Here is a 17033-nt window from a genome sequence, read left to right as displayed (position 1 = left end):
CTGACCATATGAATGTGAAGATATGTACATTTCCAACCTATCTAGGAGAATCTCAGAGCATGTCCACAGTAATTCTGCCCAGGGATTTGAGATATGGGTAAGTAATAGGGTTCTCCCTCCTGCTTTGGGCGGGATGCTGGTCTCTTGTTTCATTGGCTGTGTGTCTCAACTATACAATGAGACAATGGCTCCAAATCACACCCAGCTCTCCTTCCTCCAACTCAAGACCTCCTATTAGCTGTCCCTTTCCCTCTAGGCCATGATGTCATAATAGGATCAGAATGATGCCTACTGAGAATATAGAGCTGATAAGAGCAGCCTTTTGGTAGTGCCTTCCCTGTGACTGGTTGGGTATCACTGGCCCAACAGAGTGGCTAAGTTGAAACAATTTGCCCATGATGTAACCTGGTGGGAGGAAGAGCTGTTTTCAGTTTGGCTGCTGATAAAACGAACTCCACTTTGCCAGAAATGGGGTTTCTTGATGAATAGTTCCAGATTTTGCCAGTTGGGAGTGAACACAGATTTGACCGCCTGCTGGTAAGGGTGCCTGTCCCTTTGCCCATGTAGCCTTGAACACTTCCCCTCTTGGACTCCTCCTGTCCCTAGGAAAGTCTAAATAATGCTGGGAAAGGAGGGGAGGGGCTAGTCTAGAGCTGAATGCCCGCAAGGGATCTCGAGTGATGGAATGTGGATTGCTGACACCATGTCCCTTTCCTCTCACTTGCTGTAGGAGCGCCATCCATCGAGAGGAGACCAGATGAGTTTTCAAAGCAGTGCTCAGACGCCCAGGACGCATGTCATCCTTTGCCTCGTGCTTTCTGCAATGTTGCTGCTCGCCTTCATCTTCCTATTAACCCTCGCCATAATAATCCCCTCCTGACCTCCACCTTATCTCCATTTACCACCCACTCTTTCTCTGAGGTGTCCCTCCCTGGGGGCACGGCTTTGTCTCTGGTGAGCTTTCCTTTGAATCATATCCAGATGGCTACCATTATTTCCCCTTTCTTCTGTCTCCTCCTCACACCAGACTCAGCTAACACTCAGTCCCTTGATCAGGAAAACCCGAGAAAAACCTCCCTCTTCCAAAATGAAGTCACAAGATGCTCTGCTGGAGCCATCACACTCAGGGAAGAGACCCAAAGTATAGCTGAGTGTGATGCCATTGAAACCGGATGGAAAGACCAGAAATCCCTTAATCCCAGTGAGACCTAGTGAAAGAGCTTTACTCATGACTGCTGGGACTGATTAAGGATATGGGAGCAGGGAGGAGGAGAGGGAGAAAGATGTTCTGAATTGGATTGTCCCTTACTACAAAATGGAATCCCCTAGATTTTTTTCCTCCAATTAAATTTGCATTTCATTCTACCACATTGTGATGGCTTCACTATAGAGGTTTCCTCTGGAGACCCAAGGCTTTTCTTCATGGGTCCCAAGCCACAGGCTACCAGATGACGAGGTAAGTGACACTGTCTAGAGTGGTTTGTGGTGATCTCAGAAACCCAGTGCTAATGAAAATCTACCTTATGAGACAGCAAGGTTTGTCCTCTGTTGAGTCCCCATTGACTTGAACCCTGGCAGGGAACCCCAGAATAGCTATAAATGTTAGTGGGGGCTCCACAGTATTCTGGAAAGCAGAGCAGACCCTGAAAGACTGACTACATCAAGAGTTGGGGATATCATCCTCTTCTCTTTTTTTTCTTTTTTTTTTAAAAGTCAAGCCTTAGCGGCATATGCCTATAAGCCCAGCTACATGAGAAAATAAGGCACAAAGATTGTCAGTTCAAAGCCTATCTGGCCAACAGAATTAGTTCAAGGACAGCCCAGGTAATTTAATAAGACATGTCTTAGAAAAACCAAAACCTAAAAAAGGAGTCTATAACTCAGTGGTAAAGAACTTATACAGTATGTGTGAGACCCTGGGTTCTATCCCCAGTATCCAAACAAAACAAAAATGTATTCCATCCCTTTTCTTTCCATATTTAGGAGTAACCTAGAATTGCTAGGAGATGCAAGGTTTTCATATGTAAGCTGAGTCTCCCTTTTTAATGACATAATTCAGAACCAATTCATTAATCAATAGATGCTTGCCAAAAAAAATGCAAACGTGAAGCAGGTACTTCTTAGCCAATGCTTCCTCTCTGTTCCACAGCCTAAATCTATTGAGATGGAAACTACAGAAGTGCAACCCCCATTCGTTATTATTGGCTGACCTATCAGACCTAAGCTTAGCAGATAACAGCCAATGGCAAAGCTGACCTATGGCTATAATCTGCTAATTCTGACCCACCTAGAGCCCCATAAATTTGCGATGGTACTAACTCTGTGGGCTGAAGACTGCTTGTCTATCATAAGCTAAAGTCCCACAGGTGTCTCTAAGCATCCCTCAGATCATTCTTTTCTTCCTGTGGTCTGCGCTTCTGAAGCTCTAGATATGCTGGCTTCCTGAGCTCCACCCCTCCCCCTCAGCTTCTGCTCTGCATCATGTGCTTGCTCTGGCTTAGTCTCTGCTTAGCTCCTCACCATAAAACCTGCTCTAGATGTTCCTGGATGACCCTGTCCTCATTCTGTAACAAGTGTCTTTCAGTGGCAAAGCTACCATCTGGTTCTCAAGTGTGCCTTGCAGTTAGAACTAAGGGTGGGGAGGGGCTTGCCTCTAGACAGTGGAGATGTATGCCTATACTGTCTTAACTGTTCTGGAGTCAAATAGTGTTAACTACTTTCATGTGACTAGAGAACCATGAATGAAAAAAAAAAAGGTGGAGTAGGGGGTGTGGAATTCCAGTCACTTCCCCCAGCATTAGACTACTCACTCTCAAACCTTCAAATTCAGTGGCTTCTAAGAAATGTTTCCCAAGGCTTGACTATACCTCTTGATGAGATTAAGTGGTGAAAACATGTGTTTAACAGAGGAAGGGGATTGTGGAATACCTTACATTATGCATGCCGTGGCTTATTTCCCCCTCCCCTGCTAATGGCTCAGTCTCTAATGTTTTCAGAATCAGAAAAATAATCAGGGACACGAGTTTCTAAAGGGGAGCAGGGATGGTTGGGCAACTCAAGGCTGTCATCCAAGACAGCTGTCTTGGAAGACTCTTCCCACCCTCCCCCTAGGACCACCCAAGGGGCTTGTTTCTTTCCATATAGAAACATAAGTGTAGCGGCCTGAATGGAATAGGAAGTCTGATGTGTCTCCATCCCCTCTATCTAGTTTCCCCTCCTGTTTGGAGTGAGGCTGAGCTAGCTGGAGCCTCCTTTGCTACTGGGCAGTTCTTTTCTCCAGCAGAGAGATTTGAAGACTATAGGGAAGTAAGGTGGTGTTTCTTGATTCCAAAATCTCCCTTGCAGGCTATGAATCCAATTTCGGTTGAGAAAGCCTCACACACATCCACCTCCAAATGATAGAGTCTAGAAGTTGAATACTGGAGACTAGAGTTAGAATTGAGCAAACAGCCGGGTGGTGGTGGCACGTGCCTTTAATTCTGGCACTCAGGAGGCAGAGGCAGGTGAGTTCGAGACCAGCCTGGTCTACAAGAGCTAGTTCCAGGACAGCCTCCAAAGCCACAGAGGAACCCTGTCTTGAAACCTGCCCCCCAAAGAAATAATTGAGCAAGCATGTTAGAGTGACATGGGCAGTACACATTGCAGCCACACAGAAGGAATGGGAATCAGATCTGATCCCTAATCTTTGTGATGCAAGCTCTAAAGGACTTTCAACAAGTCTTTTAAACTTTCTGACCTCTATTTCTTTGGCTATAAAATAAGAAGAAATAATAACTAATGATTTGGTAGTTATTTCTTTACTTCATGGTCCTATGGAGTCCATTACGATGTCTGGTGTATTGCTGGCATCTAGAACTATCATTCTTTTGTGGGTTTTCTGAGACCTGCATTTTTCTCTCCTGTCCCATACACAGTATCTTACCTACTGGCATTTTCCTTGGTGTTTGGAAAGGAGAGAAGAGACCTAGACAAAATATTGGTTGGCTTTACTGATCCTGAAAGAGGAGAATCAGTGCTCCTCAAGGGCTACATGACAAACAGCTTACTCTTGCAGGTCTCTGAGGGAAGCATCAGGGGAATCGAGTCTGATTTGTGCTCATGATCCCAGGGATGGGTTGAAAATGCAGAGTGGTTTTCATCTTGGACAGGCTCCATGTCAGTCTATTAATTCCCCGAGTCTTTAGTTTGAGTGCTTAGACAGGAATCGGGCACCAGAGCCCTTAACAAAGAATGATGAGACAGCTGGGAAAGGCAAGGTCACCCACTCCACCCCAGGAATGCACCAAAGAACCTGACTGAGGCAAAGAGAACATGGAGACAACGGGGATGGTAGAGGACTAACTTTCTGCAATGGTGTCTTCTGGGTTTCCTAGCCCTACTCAGGCAATCCAGCCAGTCCTGTGACTGCAGCACACGGAACAAGACCGAGGGAAAGCAGAGCCACTGACTCCACCAGGTGGCCCAGTTGGGTTGCATTTTTCAGCTGCTACCCTCAAAGCTGTGATGGCCACGGCCTAAGAATATTTCAACCACCCCCCATCTCTTTATTATTCAGGGTTTTCTGAAAACTATTAGGAATTATACATGAGTTTTCTGTGATCTCAAATCAAGCATGGTGGCTCACCACCACCATATAGAGCATAGAGAGCACAACACTATTCTGAATTGCATCTCCTCTGTCATCTATGGAGAAACCTTATCCTTTCTGTGAATGAGCTCACATCTGTGCTTATATCTTGTGTCTGAAAACACACCTGTGAGCCTTTACCTACACACACTTAGCTGACCTTTTTATTAATCCAAGACTACTTCATTGAAACACTGCATTTCATGTCTGCCTGGTCACATCTGATGGTCCCATGTGATAAGCCACCCCCAGTACAAGAACCAAAGCCACTGCCTCCCTCTCATTGATGCTGCTTCTGGCTCCACACCAGCCCACTGCAGCATCATTCTCACATGCATACATACATATGTGCATTCAGAGAGCTAAAAATAAACAGCTGCTGATGGGCAGCCGGAGGGTGTCCTCTGTAAGGAGCAGACGTCCTCTGTCCCTCTCCAGCAGACAAGCTTAAGCCACAGACAAAAACTGGAGGTACTGCAAGGATTTAAAGGGAAGCCTTGTAAGACAACTTACAAAGGTTAGGAGGGCCTGGGGAGGGATATAATAGCCTGAGTCTCAACAGCCTTTCCCAGACCTTGTGGCCCAAATCCTCTTGGTGACCTCTGGGTAATTGTTTATTGGCATCCAGCAAAAGGGCTGTAAAGGAAAGTTTATAATTAGGGTTAGGAAGGGAGGTGGTCCATGCTTGCACTCTGTGTGTAGCCTCTGACTTCCTGGTTTCCCCCTTTCTCAGAGCAGAGACCCTTCCAGGTAGAACCATGCTGTGTGCATTCGAGGAGGGGAATTGGTGTGTAATTTTTTTTTTGCAACCTTCCAATCTTTAAGAATTCCTCCCACCTCCATCGATCAAGAAACCCTTTGTCATGCTGAGGTGTGGCACTTCTGCCACAGCGAGACTGTCATGAAACAGCCATTCAGACTGGTGTGAAAATATGCTCATCCATTGAGCTCATTTTTAGGGTCGCTATTTTAAGAAGGAAAAAAATAACCACTGGTATTTAAGAGTAAAGCTTCTCCTGGCCTCCAAAAGACCTGATAACATGGCTAGAGACAGCACCTGCAGTCTTTGTTGAACTTCTTCTGCCTCCTCATATGGAAAGAAAAGTTGCATATTCACCATTACCTTGCTATCTATTTGTAGGGGCGGATTCCCTCCCTACTGGGGAAGAGAAAGAATGCCTGGCCCTCCAGGCATTCCCACCACCAGCGTTGGTCATTGGCAAAAGCTATCTGTGCCTGTGCCCTCTCTCTCTCTCTCTCTCTCTCTCTCTCTCTCTCTCTCTCTCTCTCTCTCTCTCTCTCTCTCTCTCTCTCTCTCTCTCTCTCTCTCTCTCTCTCTCCCCTCTCTCTCCTCTGTGTGTGTGTGTGTGTGTGTGTGTGAGTGTGTTGTGCACGCTCGAGGTCAATTTTAGGCTTATCCGTCCCTGCATTGCGAATCTGTCGGTCTCTCTGTAACTCAGATCATTGCTCTCTGGGAAGCTGTAGCTGGCTGATTCCGTGGGAGACCAAGCAGGATGCGTGGGCGCAGGAAAAAGAAGAGGAGAAAGAAAGAGGAGGGGGGAGGGATCGAGAGCTGGAAAGAGGCGGGGGAGCCGTAAAATCTGTTATTTGCGTCACTCGAGAAGCCCGGGCTATCTGGCCAACAAACAGAGAATTAATCCAAGTTATAGCCAAAGCCTGCTATGTTACTGTGGCCAGATGCAAAAGGGCGGGGAAAGCACGCGCGCCAAAGTCTGTGCACCTCCGAGTTTGCAATGGGCCTCAGGATGTTTGGGGAGGGGGCAGTTTGGTTAGGCACGCCCCTCTGGGGCCCTCAGCACGCCCCGTGCCTCCTCTGCTGATAGCCAGCCCAAGCCTGGGTTGGTGCCCACCCCAGTCGCCTCGCCTGCTCAGTGGCTGCGCTGAACACAAAGCGCTGTCTCTGAGCAGAAGCCTCTTCTAGGTTGAACCAGACCCACCAAAGAGGAGAATCTGCACGTGACGTCAGCAGCTGATGACTGACGCAGGCTGGCAAAGGAGACTCGAGGCGGCTGCTCCGCGCTGTCTTCATGAGTCTATTTTCTCCATCCCCCTTGTAGTGAATTACTAGAACGCAACACACACACACACACACACACACACACACACACACACGCAGCTTTTAAAATTTTAAATTTACATTTCCAAAGGCGGCGTGTTGCTAACACCGCGCGATTTTGCAAAGCGTGTGTGGGGAATGTGGAAAGGGTAGGGATGATCACCCCCTCCCCCCTATTTGGGGATATCCATCGTGGATAGTGTTAGACTCTATAGCTTTCCAGGGAAGGTCTTCTGGGGGAAGGGGCTAAGCACCCCCCCATTTCCCCAACAAGTAGGAGATCTGGTCAATGGAGACCTGAAGCTCTAAGAATACAACTACTCCAATGCCTTCTGCTTGGGAGACTGTGAGCAGCTTGCAACAGGCAGAGGCATACGGGAGTTAGTGAGAGGGAGGGAGAATATAAGAACTATTTGGGTATTTTTCTGTTTTGAAAAACATCTATAGCAATGCAAGAGGGTCTAGTGGTGCAAAAACAAGTGGGGAGGGGCGATTAGTGCACCTTTAATGTTTTGAACTCAACGTTCCAGCAAAATGCCTTTGTGTGTGCAGGTTTTTTCAGTACTTGCTAAAAATAGCATCTGGGTTTGATCGTGTTCCAGAAATAGACCGAGGGCTGTACTGGGATAAAAAGCCAGCGAGGGTGGAAGAAAACCTGGACACCACCGCATCCCCTCCCCAATGTCTGGAAATTAATTGTTGGATTTTTCCTTCCTCTCTCCTTTCTTTATCCAACCCCCCTTCCCCCCACCCCGTGTTTCTTTCTCTTTTAAGGAGTTCCCGTTTGGGTAAGTAATATTATGTCATGTGCATGCTGCAGACTGTAAGTACAAGCTGATGCTTACTCCGTGCATGATCGGAATGCATTCTTGGCTGCCTTTTTGCCCCTTCCTAAGTGAGAGGAAGAGACTGAGTAGTGGGTGAGGGTGTAGCGCTCTCTGTGTGTATTTGTGTATATAATGAATTAGGGGCTGCATGCAAAGGAACAGAGAAGGAATTCTTGCAGAGTTGGGAATCACCCTGACAGATTTGAATCAATTGCAGCTGCAACGCTCTCTGTCATTATGGGTAGGCGCTGTTGAGCTGGGTTCTCTCTACTGCCCTCTCCCCTCCCTATTTTCTCCGTCTTAAAGGGTGACCAGACACGATTTAATGGGCCATCTCGATGCAAGATTAATGGAGACTGTAGAATATAGGCAAGGACTGCATGGGGTAAAGGGAATAAACACAAGGGAGCTATCTCCATTCCGCTGACAAACCTCTCTGCTAGGGTTGGGAAATCAGCACCTAGACGCTGGTCCTGACTGATCCAACCCGTGGTAGCTGTCCACAGATATAGGTGCTGAAAATTCCTTGGTCCACAGCAAGTTCAGTTCTGAGCGCCAGGGGGCAGGATTGGCTCCAGCTGAAGCTAACCCCGCCCTGAATGCAAAACAGGGATCCGGAATGGAGGGGGTTAAGGATGTTCAAAGGGGATAGTCGTGACTTCGGTGAGAGCTTTGGGAAAAGGGGGGGGGGGGGTGAGTGGGAAGGAAAAGGAAAAAAAAATTAAAGGAGAGGGCGAGAAGTGCTAGATTCAAGGATGAGCTAAGGCCGGGCGCTCCAGGAACCCAAGACCAAAGCCGGAGGCTCACCATCTTTTTCTGCAGAGGCTGGCCACTGTCTGAGTCTCCAGTTTCTGGATCCAACACCTTCCCGCCAGTGGTTTTGAAGTATTTCTCCCTGATGATGATGATTCTCAAAATAAGAAGCTATCGGTTGCTTATTGTGACCCTGTTCCCCTCTCACTTCGTGTCCCCTCACATACCCACATTCTGCAATTCCTGGGAGGGGTGTAAAGGCGTGTTATGTCACTCACTACTCCTGCGTCCTTTGCATCCTAGTCACAGGAGCTCTAAATGACTTACTGGAATAGGAGTATTAGAAATCAAAGGACCGGAGTTGCTGGTGCTATGCACAGAGAATCAGGCTTTGGAACATCGCCTGGCGCCTGTAAGGCAGTATTGCTAACCACTAACAGGAGAAATTAGGGAGGATTGTTCTCAAGGTTGACAAATGTTACTGGGGAAACCACCAGCTCCCTGGGGGTGAGTTGTAAGTGAGATACATTACAATCAGCTCCAGATACTTTGGCAGAACCTGCAACCAAACAGGTGAGGAAGGAGAAAAGTTACTGAGAGAGGGGATCACCAGCACACAAAGACATCCATACTGATTAACTCATTGGAGTCAGGTAATAGTGCATCCTCAAACTGACCCACAAGAGTGGGCTATGGGTGGGGAAAAGAAGCACTCTTGCAGTCTACAATAAGCTTATGTGCATACAGGAATGTTATGTATTTTCTCTTTTAAAGTTCGGGTCAAGGAGGTTATCTGTGAAGAGGGGGCACAGAATAGAGAGGGGGAGACTAGATAGTCCCTGTTCCACCTGGCAACAGCCTTGCTATGAGTGACTATCCTCCATGCAGGGCAAGTTGATTGCAGCCCCTGGAGTGAAAAGAAGGTGAGTCAAGTTAATTTTAGCTCCAAAGCAGTCCCTTTCTGGGCAGGTTTCCTCACTGAGGTTGAGTCTTCGTCAACTCCTAATAGTAACAAGGGCTGTTACTGAGGTGCAGAATAACCAAATAACGCTGCAACCCGTACTTTGTCTTGACAATTGCAAGCTTGAAACTAAGCTGCAGCTCGCAGTCTCTTGGCCCATCCCTCGGCCTCTTCGTCATACAAAGGGGAGATACTAGTTCCCTTTTCCAAGCCTCGCCCCCCTTAGTCCCACAAGTTGTCTGTGTTTACAAATTCTGCCTCATTTGCAAAGGAAATTTCAGAGCGGGGCCGGGCGGGGGGCAGGCAATAAAGCACCTGCAACTCGTGAAGCAGGGGTGGTGGGGTTTCCAAGAGTCATGAAGTGGGAGGGGGGACACCCCATGTCCTTATGTCCCACCAGCCCGCTCTCCCTTGCCCTTCTTCACTGCCTGGCACAATGCACAATTTTGCCCCCAAACTGGATCCTATTAAATAATTCAATGGTAGCGGTGCAATTTTGGTTGGAACCAGCACGGATTCCCAAGTCGTGACTGCAAAAAGTGAGTAATGCGCGCTGGCTGCGTCATGGCTCTAGTCACAGTTCATTCCGAACTGAGAAGGAATCGTGACTTCGCCTAGAGACGTCCCCTACATGGGAGTTGGGGGGGGGGAACCAAACCAGGGGCGAACGGGGGTGGGGGAAAGACCTATCCAATGAAAACCTCTGTCAGGGGGTGTTGCATTTGAACTCCACTGCACGCCGTGCTGCTGTCCCCTCTTCGCCCGCTGCAGCCTCCCCTCCCTCAGGCCAGCGCTCTCTCCTTCGCGCTAGCTTTCCTCTCCCGCTCCCCCGACGAGTCCTCAACAAGTTGGAGGGAGGCAGGAGCGCAGGGGTTAAGCTCGGGAAGCTGCAATTACCAAGATCGTGACCCTCCCACACAGTACAGTAACTTATATACTTACCTAGAAGAGCCCACTTTGCCGCTGGGCAAACACCCGCGGAGGGGGGGGGAGTGATAGGAGGGGAGCGGGCTGGCCAGAGAGGGCTGCTTCCAGACGGCTGAAGCACACAGCGAACCAAAGCATTCCCAAGACTCCCGTACTCAGGTAAGGAGAAAGGATTTGGAGCGCTGGCCGCCTGGTGGTCGGTAGGCTCAATGGTCAGCGGAGCAGAACTTTTTCCCCCAATTGCCCCGCGCCAAGCCAGTTGCAAGCACAGACTGTGGAGCCCCCTCTGGCGTGGCGCGCAGACGCTGGGAGGGTGTGTGCTTGCGTCTTTCCGTAGCTGAGCCAAGAGAAGGGGATGCAGTGGGAGGGTGGGTGGGTCACAGAAATGTAGGAGGGTGATAGATGGGCGGAATGGATAGGCCGACAGGAACTTGGGAGACCAAGATGCATCCTGTGGATGTGATGGGCCAAGGGATTGTGTGTGTGTGTGTGTGTGTGTGTGTGTGTGTGTGTGTGTGTGTGTGTGTGTATGCCTGCACGTCGATTCCCGGGTGGCAAAAACAACAACAACAACAACAACAAACTTTTGCACCCAAGTTCTTGCAATGTTTGCAGTAGCCACCCAGTCTTAGGTTTTCCCTATACCTGCAAGGAGAGAGACAGACATTTATTTGACCACATCCTTCTTTGGCATTCCTGGGGCTGGGCAAGAGGGGACTGGGAATTGGGTGGAGCTTCACTGTAAAAAAAGAGAGCATCCACTCAAAGTTAGGATAGATGGAATGGGGGAGGGGAAGGAAAGAAAGGGGGAAGAGGAGAGACTATGCCCCCTCCCTCCTCTCCAGTCTCTCTTCCCCTCCCTCTCACAGATGCTGGAATCTCCTATCCCTGTGGCAGTCAATGCCCAACTCACCCCTTCTTGTTCCCCCAACATTTTGCAGAATGTGGGGGGGGGTGATGCAGCAAGGAAAGGGTACCTGAGGCAAATGGGCCATTACACACCATAATCTGGATGGGTTTCGGGGCGGGGTGGTCGTGCAGAGGAGAGAGCTTCACCCTTCTTAGTGAACATTCAGAACTTTTGGGGGGCAAAGTGGGGTAAGGGGACTCGAGAAAATCTCATTTTCTAGAAATAGGCCAACTAGAGTGGGATTTGAGCTTATTTTATGTTCATCTTTGCCAGTCATTTTCCGTCTGGTTCTTCTGGCTTAGGTCCCGATGGAAGAGGTCGCTTTCTTAATGCCTCTTTCCCAATATACACTGCCACCCCCTCACCTGGGCTAGAATGGGAGGGAGTCATGGACAGTTTTTGCAACAACAATATTTTAATGTGTTCTAGTCTAGGTTTTGTTGAATAATTAGAAATGGAAATATTTTTCTCCCTCCCCCTTCTGAAAAAAAAAAAGAAATGTGAGCTCTCTTCTGATTGGTGGGTGACGATTTTAGTCCACACCAATGAGCTGGCGGCCTTGTCTGTATTTATTTAGTGCTCTGGGGGAGTTTTTCTCTTTACGCAGCGCCTGTAGTCACGGCTGGAACCTCTGCTGGGGGACTAGGAAGGATAGGAGGGGATTCGGGGGAAATCTGAACCGTGCCTGTTCAGAGATCCACGACCTTGCAGCCAGGGCTGGCAGAACGCTGATGGGGGAATTGGGTGTTAGACTAGATAGGGTCGGAGGCTCGGGGTGCTGGGGCGACAGGGGTGGAGGCTGGGCTTAGAGACCTGGGGTCCCCCTCCGAGCTACCCTTCTTGCCCTCCACTACCTCTTTGAGGTTGTGCAAGGTTGAGTCTGAGGATCTCGGACTGTCTGGAGCGAGAGAGAGAGAGCGGGATGGGTCTGGGGACGCGAGGAGGGGAGCGCGGCGCGCAGGGTGGGGAGGTTGAGCCGCGGAGGAGCGCGCCGGGGAGATCCAGCCTCCTCGGCTTCGGGGTTCGGAGACGTGCTGGGCTGAAGGCGGCGGCGGCAGCGGCGGACCGAAGAAGCGGGTAGACTGCCCTTCGCGAATCTTTTTGCGGTCTGGGCTTGCTGTACATAACTCAAAAGCCGGAAGCCCTTACCCCAAAAAGCATTCGCGGAGGGCGCGCTCGGCGACATGACTGCAGCTACCAGCGACCGCCGAAGCCGGCACCTTCCCGAAGCGGCTCCATCCGAGAGTTCCCCAGTCTTTCTCCCCGTTTTCCATGGAAGAATCAGCTCTTTCCTTCCTGTCCTTTCCGCGCACCGGGAGCGAGCGAGGCTTTGGTCACTCGCCTTCCCGCGGCGTGTCCCCCGCCCCCAACTTTTTAATCGACTTTGTATCACAGGGGAAATTGGAGAGGGTGACGTGCGAGTGTTTTCGAAGAAGTGAGAAGAAGCTAAAATGTAATAAAAGTTTACAGAAGTTATGTCGTTCCCCCACACCCCACATCCCAAATATCCCCACTCACACAATAAAAAGTGAGGGGGGGCACGGCTATAGGGCCAAGTCAGTACCTGGAATATGAATCAGTTTAGGACATTTTACAGTCATTTTTGACCCTAAGAATTGTAGTCTGCAATATGGGGAGGGGGGAGGGGAAGTCCTTGAGGGAGGGGCGGTAGGCCCTAAGCATCCTAGGTTAGGATGCGCGGAACCTGGAGGAGGTGAGCTGAACCTCCGTGAATCCGGTAGCTCCGAAAAAGAGGGGAAAACACCCAGGCACCGCCCGCTCCCCGGAGCCTTCCTCCTGAACCTTCTTCCAACCTAATTTCAGGCATGTTGCAAGCTCCAGTACCCACCCATCTCCTCTTTTTCAAAACTAAGTAGCTCAGAAGAGGATAAAACAGGCGGAAACTAGGGAAAACCCCGCGGGGAAAGAGCCTCTGGGAGCTGCGGTTGTTTAGCAGTGGCGGCTGTAGCAGCCCCATGCTGGCCTCCCGAGGCGCCAGGACCTGAGGAGGGAGGCCAGCTGCAGAGGGGAGAGCCCGTGGGCCCCCCTCCTCCCCCTCCACTCTGCAGTCGTGACCACTTCGGTTACAAGTGACACAAATCGGGCCTTCAGCACGTTTTGTGCCCCGTGCCCTTCGCTAGCTAGGAACACTGCTAGACGCCCTTGCCCTTAGGGACTGGGCCAGAAGGACACACAGACACATTCAAGTGCCCATGGAGATGAAAAGTAGACAGAGAATGGGTCTAGGGATGTGATAGTCCATGACCCCAGGCCTGCGAAACTACCCATTTTCGGGGAGGGCCTGAATTCCCCCGCATCCTAACCTTTCTGCTTTAAACAAACTCTGTACACCATCATATCTGGGTTCAATAGTTAATCACCCAGACTTTACCTTCTCTACCCTCTCCTGAAAAAAAAAAAAAAAAAAAAAAGGAATCGTTCAGGGGTGCTGAGAATGCTGGACAGAGGCAGCCGGTACTGGCTCAGTACGTGAGAGAGCACAACGTGAGGACTACAGGCTCCAGGACTAAATCAGAGTCTCTCTCCCCAGATAAAGGACATTTCCCTTCCCTGAATGCCTTTTCTGAAAGAGTAAAAGGCTCTCAAAGATCTGGACAGGCTGTGGGGAGGGAGCAAAAGCTGTGGGGGGTTTTCTTCCTGCCTCTCACTTGGGGCCGTCTGTTGAGCGATGGCTCTTCGGAGGGAGAAGCAGAAAAAGCACGTTAGATTAAAAATAGCTTCTCATTGTGTCCCTTCACCTACTCTTTTGTCTTTCGCTTACTGTATCCCACTCCTACCCCCAGCCAGGAAGCCCTCCCCTCTCCAAAACCCTGACCATTCACCAGATTTGGGAGCGAGGTGACCTTAGAGAAGTGAACTTGCATAAAAGGTTTGAATAGCCTGAGCAGAGGCTGCTCGAGGTTCCTGCGCCCCCAGCTCCCCCATCTCTCCCACTCGGGCTACACCTGGAACCGGAGTTCCAGGGCCCTAGAGCACCCCGCTGAAGGCGTCGTGCGGCAGCCAGCGAGTCCTCGCCTCGCCTTGCCTCAGCCAGACAACTGTTGCTGTCTGAAAGCCGCCGCCGCTGCAGCCGCTGCTGCCAGGCAGCTGCAGAGCGGAGGTTGCTCACTTTGGGTCCTTCTGGGGGGTCTTGAAAGGGGGATCTCTCATTCCGGGGGAGGACTGGTGAAAAGATTCCTTCCCTCTTTCTCCTCAATAAGTGAAAATCAGTGGCTTGCTGCATCTTTCCACTCCTATGTATGGTGATTACATCAGCTCGAGGACAGTGGGAGCCTATTTCCCCCTCTGAACTCAGTTGGCCATTGTTGAGGGAGGTGGGCAAAGATGGGGGGCATAATCACTTTAGTCATTAAGCTTCTAATGCATAACTCCTCACCTAGTGAGTCAGGGACCTGCTGGAAACTTCTAGGCACTTGCATCTGATGCCAACCCCTGAAGGGGCCTGTAGAAGAGCAGGCAGCCTCTGGCCCCAATCTACTTTTCCTTGGGAGCGAGGTAGTGGGGTGCTGTTTGTGAGGTATTAGGAACACTGCAGTGACGATCTAGTCCCCCAAGCCAATAGCTAGTGATTGTCTCTGGAGGTAAAATAGGGTAAAGGAGCCACAGAGCCCCCTCCAGGACCCCTGTCTTCAGCGAGAAGCAAGTGACCCAAGCCAGGCTTAGATGCCTCATTTTGGGCCCACTTTGCCTGCTATGGTCTTCCCTGATCTGCCTCTGGGCCGCCCCTTTCAAAAGTCTCCCCACCACACCCTGTGCTGTCCCCTTCTGTCTTCTGTGGAGGATGTTTGTTTGCTATAAGTTGCTCTGCTTTGCCTGTCTCCAGGAAAAGGAAAAGGCAGAGCCTGATTTCAAGAGTACTTCCTGCAGCGTCAGATTATCTCTGAAAAGCTCTGCTCTGGCCAGTGCTGTCCCCTGCCTTTGCCCTGATCTCTGCCTTTCCACCCACCTCCATGCCATGACTGCCTGCAGTACACCCCAGTGCACGGTCTCACACTCTCTTCCCAAGCAGTCAAGTAACCTTGCTCATCTTGTTGCCTTTGTAGGTGGTCAAGCCTGTCCTGATACTGAGTGGTTGGCATGAGGGGTGACCACCCAAGGGAGGCAGTCTCAGAGCTTACAGAAGTGGAAAAGCCCGAATGAAGGATCTCAGGAGTCCTAGGTGAGTGGAGAGATGCCAACCCATGCATGGCCTTCCCTGGAGAGCCTCGAGGCTTCCACATGTACTCCTTCCACAGTGAGAAGGCAGCAACTAGGGGCCCAGCATTTGGAAACAGTCGTCTAAGAAATGCATCCATTATAGATGGTAAATGAAAAGACAGTACCAAAAAGGCAAACCTACTTCTGATTCCTGGAAACAGGACTTGGGTGTGTTTGGAAGCTTCTACAACCAACAGTTCTGAGGGACAATGGCTTTATTCAGTGAGGCTTACAATTCTATCTGCCCTTCCATCTCCTAAACTGATTCAGGCCACCTAAAGTAAGGGGAGAGGGGTCTTTTGCTGTGATCCATTTCTTCAAAAGTTCATATAAGCTAAGTGACATGTCAGTGGAGCTCAGCTTAGGATGGACAGAAAAACTTTTAGGCTAATGATTCCTTGGTGGTAGGGAGGGAAAAAGCAACCAGAGAATCCCCTTACTTCTGAACTTTTGCTTAGCTGGGTTTCCGGGCTTTGGAGTCATACATTCATTCTTCCTAGGGGATTCAGTTCAAAACTTGAAAGAGACTGTAAGCCAGGGCTGGTAGGATAGTGAGGAAGGGAGAAATGGACCTACCAGGCTAATTGTTGGGTATGAGCCCAGCCAGGGAGCTGCCTTAAGCCTCAGAAGGAGACTGAAAGAATAGAGCACGTTGCGCTGAGGAAACCTTCAGGTTGTTAAGTTGTGGGCGTATTTGCTGTATTAATTCAATGATGGTCATAGGGTTTTTTAAATTATAATTTGAGAGCAGAACTGAAATAAAAAGCAAGTTGACTGGAATCTTCTGTGAATCCCACCATGTAAAGCTGTCAGATTGCTGGCTTGGCCTAACTTCTTTTGAATCCCCCATTTTATATATAAGGACCTGAGTTTCCCACCATTGGGAAATGGGTTATATTAATTCTAAGAAGTTAAGATCAACCCACTTTCCCCCTTAACTGATAGTCCAGCTGTCCTTTGAGGAAACCTAAGAATGCAATACTAGCGAGAGATGGTTTTCTTGCCTGTAGGTTAATATGTTTTAATGATGGTGGAAGGATCCATGGACGGGCTAAACTTCAAACTTAGATACAGTATGTGGTATATAAAAGCTAGAAGGTCTCATATAACCATGCATGCCAATCTCTCCAATCTATAAATCAAGAAACAAATGGCTTATGTAATTTTACCTAGGTCACTTAGCCAAGGCTCCAACCCACATGGTCTACTCTGGGTTCATTTATTGGTCACTAACTGTTGCCTGTCTCTACCAAACCATACAGATCATTCATAAACACAATGCAGGCTGTCATAATAGATTCCTTTCCCTAAGTTGCATTAAGGAGGTAAATTTTCAAGGAAGTGTTTATAGCGAGTCTCTGAAGCTAGGGACTGCCTGAGGACACTGATGGAAGGTTAGGCCTGCCCTCCCCTCTTCCCTGACACACTCACCATGCTACTTTGAGGTTCTGAGCAAGAAAGTTGCTGTGTCATAGAATCCCATGTTGGTCATTTTCAAAGCCTCTGCCAGCAGGAAGGAACTTGATGAGGTGAATACCCCCCTTCTCACTTTTCTTCTCTCTTAGGGAGTACCCTAAGTTAGCTCCTCTTGCCTGACTACATTGTGATCTGGTAACACAGTAGGAGGCTCCATCTGAATTCTCCTGGAAGCCCTCTCACCAATGGGAGATCTATTTGATTCTTGTCCCTCTAGTTTGTTCTTCTTGTTTTTTCCCCTCTTTTTTACATTTACT

General features: G+C 49.4%; 1 long non-coding RNA gene across 1 annotated transcript in view; it reads left to right on the top strand.

Moving 5' to 3' along the window:
* Positions 1 to 9960: 9960 nt before the first annotated feature.
* LOC106021617 overlaps positions 9961 to 17033 on the top strand; it is an 86906-nt gene continuing 79833 nt past the window's right edge. The window contains exons 1-2 of the long non-coding RNA XR_001196839.3: positions 9961 to 10331; positions 15147 to 15262. This is a non-coding gene — a long non-coding RNA (uncharacterized LOC106021617). The remainder of the gene's footprint in view (positions 10332 to 15146; positions 15263 to 17033) is intronic.

This window comes from Mesocricetus auratus, unplaced genomic scaffold (genome assembly GCF_017639785.1).
Source record: "Mesocricetus auratus isolate SY011 unplaced genomic scaffold, BCM_Maur_2.0 Super-Scaffold_100004, whole genome shotgun sequence".
Classification (NCBI taxonomy): Eukaryota; Metazoa; Chordata; class Mammalia; order Rodentia; family Cricetidae; genus Mesocricetus; species Mesocricetus auratus.
This window is presented reverse-complemented; position numbering and strand designations above follow the sequence as displayed.